We start from the raw sequence: 11055 nt of genomic DNA, 5'->3' as shown, positions 1-11055 counted from the left end.
ATGGTCTCTATCAGTCCTTTCTGAGCTTTGGCACTGGTCGCTTGTGGTGGATGATGTGGTAAAGACATATTTTCTGGCTGAGACAAGTTTCTGGTACTATTAGTTATGTTAAGGAAATTGGGTTGGAGGAGACTGGGAAAGACAAGATGCTTAAGAGTTAGAGGTCATCGAGAAAGAATGACAGGTGACATTGTGTAATACAGAAAAGTTAAAGAGAGAGTACAATGATAGTGAAATTCCACATTGGGATGAAGGGGTTAATATTTTGGCCTTTAGAGATAGCTTTGTAATTATTTGGTGGAAAATTCAGTTGTTATGAAATGTAATTATCATTTCCTAAGGGATGAGGATTTGGAGAGCTGCAGATGTGTGTGGCGGGGGGGAGGAGAGTGGGGACCCTCAATTGAGAGGAAATATTGGCAGCAGGGGAAATTATATGATATGCATTACCAGGAATCGAAACTATGGGTAGGAGCCGAAATGGTGGACCTCCAAGCCAGAAACTCTGAAAGGCCCTCCCTCATCCTATGTTAACTGCAAAAGAGCATATCTCTAGCAGAGGGAAGCCCCCACTTTTTCAACATTTCTCACTGCTTCAGTGCAGCCAGTCTTAATGCTTCTGAATGGTGTTGCCAGCTGTCTTTCAGAGGAGTGCCTAGGTTGCCAATTGGCTAGCAATGTCGCAATGCACCTTAACGTTAGTTAATAAAAATGCTGAGAGGAGAGAGTGCTTTCTGAGGAATGGAGTAATGTACTTTGCTGCGTTAATGAATTTTCTGAAAGGATCTTAACTGGACTTTGGTAAGATTTCATAATTCTAAAATGCAGTAATTATGACAAAATGTGTAGGTGGCCAATCTATAGTCTTCCAGGAAAATTGAGTAACACTCCACTACACATTGAACTTTCAAAAAAAAAAAAAAAAAAGTAAAGAAAAAACAATTACTTTCCAATGGTTCAGAGGAAAAAGCAGCCAAAGCAATAGTTATGTACTCCATCCAGATCCTGTTATCTGCAGCAAGAGACACTAATAGCTTTTATAAATGCTGAAGGCCAGTGTTTCCTGCTATTGGGATCACTTTGAGCTTTATTCTCCAGCTTGAGCACAGACTTCCTGCCCTATCATCCTCAAATTGTCATGTTCATCTATGCTTTTATATTGTCTCATTGCTGCTCTCTAGGTTTCTAGTGTCAAATTCCTGACTTAGGATTCACAGTTAAATGAACCAAAATATAGAGTCATTACTTTTTGCCTTTTTATCTCTAGTGACTTGTGTAACACTGTGTTTTTCTGTTTGATATTTGCAGTAGAAGCATTAGATGTCAACATGGAAAAGAATATACGAATAATGCTGTGAAGGTTTCTCAAGGGGAAAAATACTCATACCTGAAATTTTCAACTGTGACTCACTTTGTCAAAAAGGGAGGGGTGGGGGAGCAGTCAACGGGAACTAAGATATTTTGATTCTGCAGCCTTTTCATTAAGAAGGGTTGGATATTTGTTAAATTACTTTTTGTCACAAGCATGTGACTTTAATGGGGCTTTAAAAATATCCAGTAGGCAATAATTTATCTGGAACTTCTCTTAATCCCCAAATTATTATGAATAGATTATATATAATGTATGACCAGGGTCAAATATAAGAACTGACAGGGACATTCAAGGTCATCAAACTCAACTTTGTATTTGATAATTCAGCAAACTTAAAACCAGAAAAAAATTATATGTGCCCAATATTTCCAAGTTCAATGAAAGCAGAGCAGGAAGTGCTAACTTCCAGGACCAGTATTTCCCCCAACAATCCAATTAAAAATGGTGCCACAGCATCACTGTATCACTTAAATTAATGTACACAGAACGTGAGTTGGTTTCTGAAATACTTAGTCAACTGTTTTTTTGTCATTGTTGTTGGTATTTTCATAGTCCTCTAGTAAGTGTGTCTGATTTCATTCCGGCTTCAGATGTGGACAGTTCGTGAGCACTTGGGACAGGAAGTTGTGATTTCCAGGGGCCAACATGGCTTCTCAGAGAAGATATGGTGGCACATTTACTTTATAGGTTTCTTCTTTAGGGTTCTTTCATTGGGAGGTTAAGAGAGTATTGTTTCCACGGTATGTCTGCATTTTAGAAAGACTTTTGATAAAATCTCTCAATATCCTTACGATTAAGATAGAAAAATAAATGATAGATGAGCGTATTAATTGGTAGATCCATAGTATATTTTAAGATTAATATTGTAACAGTTTCATTGTTTTTAAAGTCTGTCTCAAAGAAGAGGAATTAGCTTTCCTTTGTGTGATTTCAGAGCATAGTCCCAGGACTGATGTGTAGAATCAGTGATATAATTTGATTGGTTTTAAAATATAATGGGGTTTCATAAGAGGAAGTGAATTATCTCTTCCTGGAAGTATGAAAGTAAAGAGATAAAAACCTATATTTGCCAGGGGCTGGGAAAATCTAGTATAACAGTTCTCAGAATATAGGTGTGAAGATCACTTTACATTCTTATAAAATTATGGAGGCTACAAAAAAAATTTCATTTATGTGCATTATATCTACCAATGAAATAATATTAAAAGAACAATTATTCATTAATTTAAAAATAAAAATAGTAAGCTTATGTCATGTTCATATAAATAACATAGTTTTATGAAAATACTTATTTTTCATTTAAAATTATTGAGAAGAGTGGCATTATTTTATATTTCTCTGGTTTAATACAGAAGAGCTGAATTCTCATATTTGCTTTTCATTCAGTCTGATAAGCTATATGATTTTATTTGAGGTTTTGAAAGAAATACACCCTCACACAGATATGTAGTTTGAAAGGGGGATGATGGTGGTGGTGCTATTTTATCTTTTTCAATGATCGTGAATATGTAAAAAATCAACAAGTGTAAGTTTCTTAAAGTTTAACAGCAATGTGGAATCTGAAACCATGCTGAGTTTTTCTGTCTGTTACAATGCATTGGCCTAGCTTGAACTTTGATCTTTTACTTGAGCATGATTTCATAACATTATGGATTAATAATTTGGAAAACACAGGTTTACTGAATTATACAGATCTTAACATCGACAGATTTTATTATGAAATATCAAAAAACTTAATATTATCATCTTTCTAATCAGAAAATTATTTAAGTATTGGGAAGCTATCAAACTCACTGTGATAGTCTTTCACAATTCTGATAACTGCTTAAAAAATTAAATTTTATCATGGATCATAAACAGTGTTGGTTATCTTCTTTGAGGTGGCAGTCTCACTTTGTTAATTTTGGAGAAAATGACTTCACGGTAACCAAGTACAGAAAATATATGTTTTTTTTATCAAATGAAAATGGGTTCTACGATAAAACATCTAGTTTGACTCATAACTTAATTGTACAAGTGTTTTCCCTTGAGACAACCAAGGTACTTCTTTATGTAAAAGAAGCACTTTCTTTGTATTTCACATTTTTGTCACACAGACTATTTAAAATATGTGTTGCTCAAAAGTCAATATTAAATGAAATTGATAATATTTACTGCCTCATCAAGGATGATCTTAAGTGAAGTGGACATTGTTTTTGCTACCAGTACATGAGTTTGAAATACGATGGGCACTAATTTAGTGTAGTTCCCTGGCCTTGGTTCTTACTAAGCCATCATTTTTACCTGCCTTTGCTGTTGCACCATCAGTGAAAATATCAACTCAGTGAGAAAGGCAAATAATGTCTTAATATCGATATAAATATACTTCCAAACTTGTGGAATCAGAAGGTGGTCTAGAAGGGCCCCCAGCATTCCACAAACCATGTCTGAGAAACACTGTTTTAGTGATTAAAGGCACAGAGTCTAAATTAGACTACTTCATTTTGAATTCTGGCTCCACTACTTATAAAATGTGTGACCTTGGGCAACACACACATTTCTGAGCCTGTTTTCTCATCTATAAAGTGGGAACAATCAAAATAACTATCACATAGGGTAGTTGTGACTAGTTAAGAAGAAAATGTTATAAACCAACCAGAGCATTACTTGCCTATGTTTGATGTATTTGACATACGTCTCTGCTATGGAGATATGACCCAGTTATTGTATTGTTAAAGAGAGTGTGGTTGTATGATTTTGACTGGTTAGAATAAACTATTTTAAAATTACATTCAATGCTGTGATTTTATGATTATTTTTGACCTGTAAAATCTATGACCACCATTATCATAAAACTTAAAATGTAGCTGTAGCAAGAGATTATGAGGGGAGGAAGTTAAATAAATCTCCCACCTCCAAACAAAGTCGACCCAAATAAACACACTGACTGAATAAAAATAGCCTGTTATGTAAGAGCAACTTCAAGTCTACCCCTCCGAACCAGTATGTTGTGTATAAATCTCTTCCGTATAAAATTATAAAATTCTAGTGCTATACTTTTGCTTTGTTTCCAACTTTTTGTAGTGCAGAATAGAGGTTTATGAGCACTGTGAAACCTGAGCACCTGGGTTTGAATCACAACCTAACTTCTTACTAGTAGTGTGGCCCTGGGCCTTATCTTAACCACTCTGAAACTCTGTTTCCTCATCTGAAAAATGAGGAGAAAAATTGCTCCTGCTACATGGAGCAGGTGTTGAAGAATCACATTTGTAAAGTGCCTAGAACAGTGTCCGGTATGGAATAGGTATTCAAAGAAATTCACAATTTCCTTTGTCCAAAAAAGGTACTGGCAAACTTTAACATGCTTAATGGTCAATGCATATATTTTATGTTTTTGTGGACCATTCTTGGCTTGGTATTTTGACGAACTCATTCTATATCCTTCGAGGTTCTTACAGTCGAAAGGTAAAGGTAGCTTTAAGTGGATTGTAAGCATGGATTATATAACTACATGGCAGATATGGAAGAAAAAAAGTGACATATGCAAATATTTAGAAGCAAGTAATCCATAAATACTGCTCAAGAAAACTAATGTAGATCCTGAACTGGAGCAGGGACCGGAATGCTCAGCATCACTAACTCTTTATCTGCTGGATCACAGGGGGTTCAAACAACTAGAATGCCCACAGCATTTTCTGTGACCTCACTGTAGCTATATTCATGCATATCAGCTATTCATTTCAGGAGGAATGATAAGCACAATCTTATTAGCTGCTAATTGGTTTGTTTTGTCCCCTCTAAGAAGGGAATTATTTCCAGAGTGAAATGAAGAAGTTCAGGGGATTGAGCACAGGAATTCTATTCCTAGCTTCTTATGAACTTGAACAGGCAGGATAACCTAAAAAAACAGCCTATAGTATCACAGAGACAAAGAATATACCCTCCTTGCAACTAATCTTTATAACTCAGAGCCAAAGTACCTAGTTCACTGTGAGGCTGGGACCATGGGAGTGAGAAGGGCCATAACTTAAATGACAATGAAAAAATATCATCTAACTAAAGCTAACTAGACATGGGAGACTTTGAGTCATCTCAGCTAATTTAACTGGAAAAACAACAACAACAAAAAAAACTTGTTTGCTCCTGTGAGCACACACTGCAGGAGCCACTATATCTATGGAGCCACCAGCTGGACTCAGTGCGTTCTGCAACTCATCAAAAGCCTTGTGAGGTCTGTTACCATTGCAAAATCTCCTAAGCCTTGATCCTCACAGAGGCAGGGAGAGTTCAGCTGTTTAGTTTTTTTTGTTTAGTTTCTGTTCTGTTTGTTTTTAAATCCTACAAGAAGTCAGAGGCATTGGCACTTAGCAAATCCTCTTTTAATTTGCTCACTGAGAAAATTCAATTGAGACATCATTAAAAGAAAAGAGGCCAGCATGGCACCATTTGTCTAGTCTGTCTGAGCTATAACTGTGTTTCAAAGGGTGGTAAGTGATGGGCAGATTTCTATTTTCTTGCATCTGAGTAAGCATGTATAAAAAAGCCCATAATTCTTTTTTTAAGCCAGAAACCAAGAAAAATTATATATATTATGTATTACATATATATATATGTATATATAAAAAAAATACTTATTACCCACCTGTACTTTCTGAGCCTTTCTCTCAGCAGTAGATGACTAATTGAGCAACATCATAGTTCTATGCTCAAATATTGTATTCAATTTGAAACCTCCTGGGAGAAATTACAATCATGAATGAAGGATACCAGTTGAAAAGTAAGGATTTCTCAAAAGTGGTTGGGAAACAGACAGAACAAAAATTACAACAAGTTTGGAGTCAGACAGATGAAAGTAAATCAAAATTCAGACTTTTGTTATTTTAGGCAAGTTTTTTTGAACTCTCTGAGTTTCTGTTCTCTTATTATAAAATCAGAACAATACTACTTCATGGATGTTTTATAATTAAATATTCAATTTATGTCAAGAGTCTGGAAACTTAGACTTAGCTCTTCTCTCTTCACACGGACACAGAGGCTTTTGTCACCAAGCTGCTAGAGTTGGAATTCCAACTCTACCACATCTTAGATGCTTGACCTGGGAGAGGGTACCGCATTTCTTCAAATCTCTTTTAGCTCAAATATAGCTTAATATATCCTATGTAAGAGGGTTTTTGTGAGGACTAAATATAGTATTGCGCAAAAAGTGCTTGCAGAGTTTGAAGAAATAACTAGCACTCCACCGATATAGCTTGTGTTGTTTTTATCTAAGTAAGAAGCTGAAGGCAACCATTGGTCTCACCTTTCCATCATGAGTCTTTTTAATAAATTGGTAACTTTCTCATTCTTGTATTTTTAAATATCATATTTTGTATTTTTGTATTTTGATCACCTTTCTATTCTATGATTAAGACTGGACAAAGACAATACTAAATATTGCTCTATAAATTGTATGAAAAAATATATATATATACAAATATATACATATATATTTAACTACCAAATACCCCTGCTCTCAAGGCTAATGATAATGATAATAATGAAACTTTAATCATTGTTCTTGTTTTGTCATGGTGGGACACTAAAAATGGAGAACTAGTTTTTTATATTTATAAATTATACAATAGCATCCCTGTAGTTTCTCAACCCTGCCTACAGTCCTAGTTCTACTTCTATTTAATCTGAACTTGTCATCTTTTAAAATCGTGGGTCAGGCATTTCTTTACCAATTTTTTTCCTCTGCCCTACTAGGCTCTCTCTTCTTACCATGTCCAGAGCACCATGAACCAAACCTCTCTTGTGCTGTGCCACATTGGTTTTTTTCTTATTTTGAAATCATTCAAAATTTACAGAAAAGTTGCAAGTATAATTTGGAGAACTTTCATACACCCTTTAACCACATTCACCAATTTATTCCTGTTGTCATATTTATGTGTGTGTATATAAACGTACACATTGTATATTAATAATTATAACAAAAAAGAATATATATTTTAATTAGTTAAGAGTATGTTACATTATTCATGTTTTTTTGCCCCTTGATTTATAACTACAATAATATCGAGTTCAGCATACTTAATATTGACAAAATAATATTATTTAATCTACAATAAAATTCTTGTCTAATTGTTCCAAAAATGTCATTTATGTACTTTTTAGAACTCTAATATTTTATACATTCCAAAGTCATGAACACATATTGCATTTAGTCATCACGTCTCTTTGGTTTCTCATATTAATTTATAATTATTTACTTTTTGGTCCTCTCTATTAGACTTAAACTTTTTGAAGGTAAAAAAAAAATATGTGTTTTTATTGTAATTCTTCCATCATCTAGCATGATAAATGATACATAAACTATACTTACTGTATGTTTATTATGAAGGAATAAATAAATAAACCAAGAAGATAAGAATAAAACTCTATTTGAACAGATCTGACAGATGTTCACCAAAACAACATCAGTATCAACCACATCAGAACCACAAAAACAAACAAACAAACAAATAAAATAATGCTACAGAAGATTCCATGGGGAATCATGATGGGATATTTGCAAATAATCACAGCTTCTTTCTCTTATATTTCTCTAATTGGATGTATATCAGAGGGTAGGATGGTGAGTGGAGAACAACACATAGGCTAAATCAAATAGGTTAGATTCATGCACCAAATGGATAACCCATGCACGCCCTGCACATAAGGCATATTTATTTTTCAAGGCCTTTGGAGTAGCGTGTGAAAATTACAACTGCAAATATTCAAACCGTGGATGTTATACATCTGTTTTATAAGTGTTAATTAAAGTAGATTGTGCGAAATGTATGGGAATGTCTCAAAGTGTGTTTTGGAATTTGCAGCAAGAACAGCTGTGAGACCCAAGGAGAGTGTATGCATTAGCCTTTGAGCTAGAATTAAGGAACGAGAGAAGGAGAGAAAGGAAGCATAGAGGGGCAAGAATGGAGATGAGGATAACAGCACAAGCTACAATCAGTATAAACAGGAAGATAAGCAAGGTGGTCTGTGTGTTGAATATAGTTAAGGATCTTTTTAGGTTTTATAGGAGGGTTGTAAAACCTTGTGTAAGAATAGAAGGCTAAGCTGTCTGGAATTAATTGACAAGCAATACTAAGTTTTTGAAATTTGTTAAATAAGTGTCTATTTTGTAAGAATGGTGCTTTAAGTAAATAGATATGGATCTATCTTCTGGGAAGAATGTAACCCATCCGATTTCATAAAAGATGGGAAACAATAAAACTATCACATACATGGCTGAGGGAATATTCTTCAAATGGATATTTCATAGCTACTCAACCTTAAAAAAATGAGGTTTTATTTTTCATGATAAATTGGTTAAGACCTTTGAGATTTTCCACATCCCAAAGCTGAATATCTGCCAAACTACAAGAAAAGAAAAAAAAAAAAAGCATCTTTGTTACCATAGTTACAATGAAATACCCCTACCACCACCATTAAACTAACAAACAAAACAACAAAAACAAAAACGAAGATAAATTTATCTTCCTCCAGTCAGCAGTAACTTAGGGGAAGAAAAAGCAATAGATTCAGAACTCTGTAAATTTTAATGACTGGCTCATTCTTTCTGAAATGTGTACAAGAAAGCAAAAAAAGTATGTATTTCAAGAGACAATGGTGATGATACTGAATATTATTGTTTTCATATCAAATAAACCCTTTAGGAAAGAATCCTGAGAACTATTAATAAGCCACATAGACCTTTGCATTTTCCCCTCCTTGTCTTGCTGTTCTCTCCTTCAGAGGCAGACACGGCTGGAGTTCCATTGATGAGTGTCAGTGAGATCAGAAGGGTATTTCCAGACTCAAGACCACCAGTTGTCATGACAATTTGATGTGATTCTTTAGGTCAGCCATTGCCTAACTCACACTGACTTATTTCTTCCCTGGAGTGGGGAAGTAGTAGGTCTCAACCAGCTTTCTCTATGAGAGTTGATGATTCTGTCTATTCTCCCATGGAATTTTATTATAATCCAAATGATATAGAGATGATCTCTTCCTCTAGTCCTTCTAACTTAAAGTTTTAAAATTGCACAATACAGAAACTCAGACAAAAGTCTTTTCTGTTTGGAGGGGGTTCCACAGCTAATGCAGACTCTTAGAAGGTAAAATTTAACATGCCATCCTCTTCTTGCATTCACCCTGCTTTTATTGCTTTGACCATATATACAAGGCTATAGGACCATTGCAACTGCACTCATAGGAGAATTGAACACCAGCTTATTCAACTGGAGCTGGCTCACGTGTCATGTCCCTTTATTTCTTCTTCTCTTATGCTTCCATTGTCATTTTGTTAGGACTGAACATATCACATCTGAATCATCTGAATAAATATCTTCTTGTCCATTAGATGGTGAGCTTGTTCTTTATGAGAATGTACTCTCTAATAATGTAGCCACTAGCCACATGTGGCTATTTAAGTTAGAATTTATATAATAAAATTAAATCAAATTGAAATTTCCTTAGTCACTCTGATCACATTCCACATGCTCAATAGTCACATGCAGCTAGTGGGTACTATATGGGACAGAATCGATGCACAACATTTCCATCATTATGGAAATTCACTTGGATAATTCTGATCTAGAGTCTTCTTACTCAAAGACTGGTCCACAACATCAGCTCTTCTTAGAAATACAGAATTTGGAACCCCACCCCAAACCCAATGTGCAGTTTGCAATATGACAGGGACATGTTTATGCACATCAAAGTGTGCAAAACACTAGTATATTTACAATCACAGTTTGTAGTAAGTGCTTTTTTGAATGAAAATACCCTCTTTTTTACATACAAGGGGAAAAAAGAAGCCCCAGACCGTAGTGACTTAGTTTTAGATTAAAATCATCAATTTCTATGTAGCAACATGTCGACATTACAGAATTTTTTTGGGAGAATAAATAAAAGATTAAGCTATGTAAAATATGTAGTTGATATATGACCGAATAAAATATGTTACATTTTTCAGCCACTGTCTCAAGGTACCTTATTCATCAAAATATATTAGGATGTCTCCATAATCTCTATCTGCTGTTTCTGAGCTATTGGTTCTAAGGGTGACAGTCACAGTGATGTTTCTAGGTGCCCCAAGAGAAACACTGAATGATTTGTCCAGAAATATTTGTGAGAAGATAGTCATGGGGAATTTAAGTTTGATTGAATAGAGAACTGCAGGGTATATCATTTTCTCCCTCTTCTGGGACTTTGAGTGAAAAAAGGACATGTCAGGGAAATTTTCCCTTTCTTTGAAAATATCGTAGACACTAATCTTTAATGTATAACTACGTTGCTAAGCTAAAGGACCTTTCTTGAGGCAAAGATTGTTGGGGAAAAATCCTTGATACTTATCTGTATTGATATTAACACCTTGGCTAATGGGATATTGTAGTTTACAGATTTTTTTAGAATTAAATATTGTTTTCATACTGCTTGATCCATCTACTTTTCTTGGATGGGAATATTGGGTTTATCTATGTAGTTATTGGAGTTTAAAGTGGACAATTTATTTTCTGTATTTCATGTGAAGCTTTCCAAATGATATTTTGAATGCACGTGTATTTGTATGTGAGTGTGTGTGTAATTTCTGTCCTGCCTTAGAAGAAATTTGTGTCTGGACGTTATCCTTATCCCAGCCTGAGCCAGAGTGTTGAGTCTATAGAGTAGGGAGGTACAAA

This window comes from Pteropus alecto, unplaced genomic scaffold, assembly GCF_000325575.1.
Source record: "Pteropus alecto unplaced genomic scaffold, ASM32557v1 scaffold71, whole genome shotgun sequence".
Classification (NCBI taxonomy): Eukaryota; Metazoa; Chordata; class Mammalia; order Chiroptera; family Pteropodidae; genus Pteropus; species Pteropus alecto.
This window is presented reverse-complemented; position numbering follows the sequence as displayed.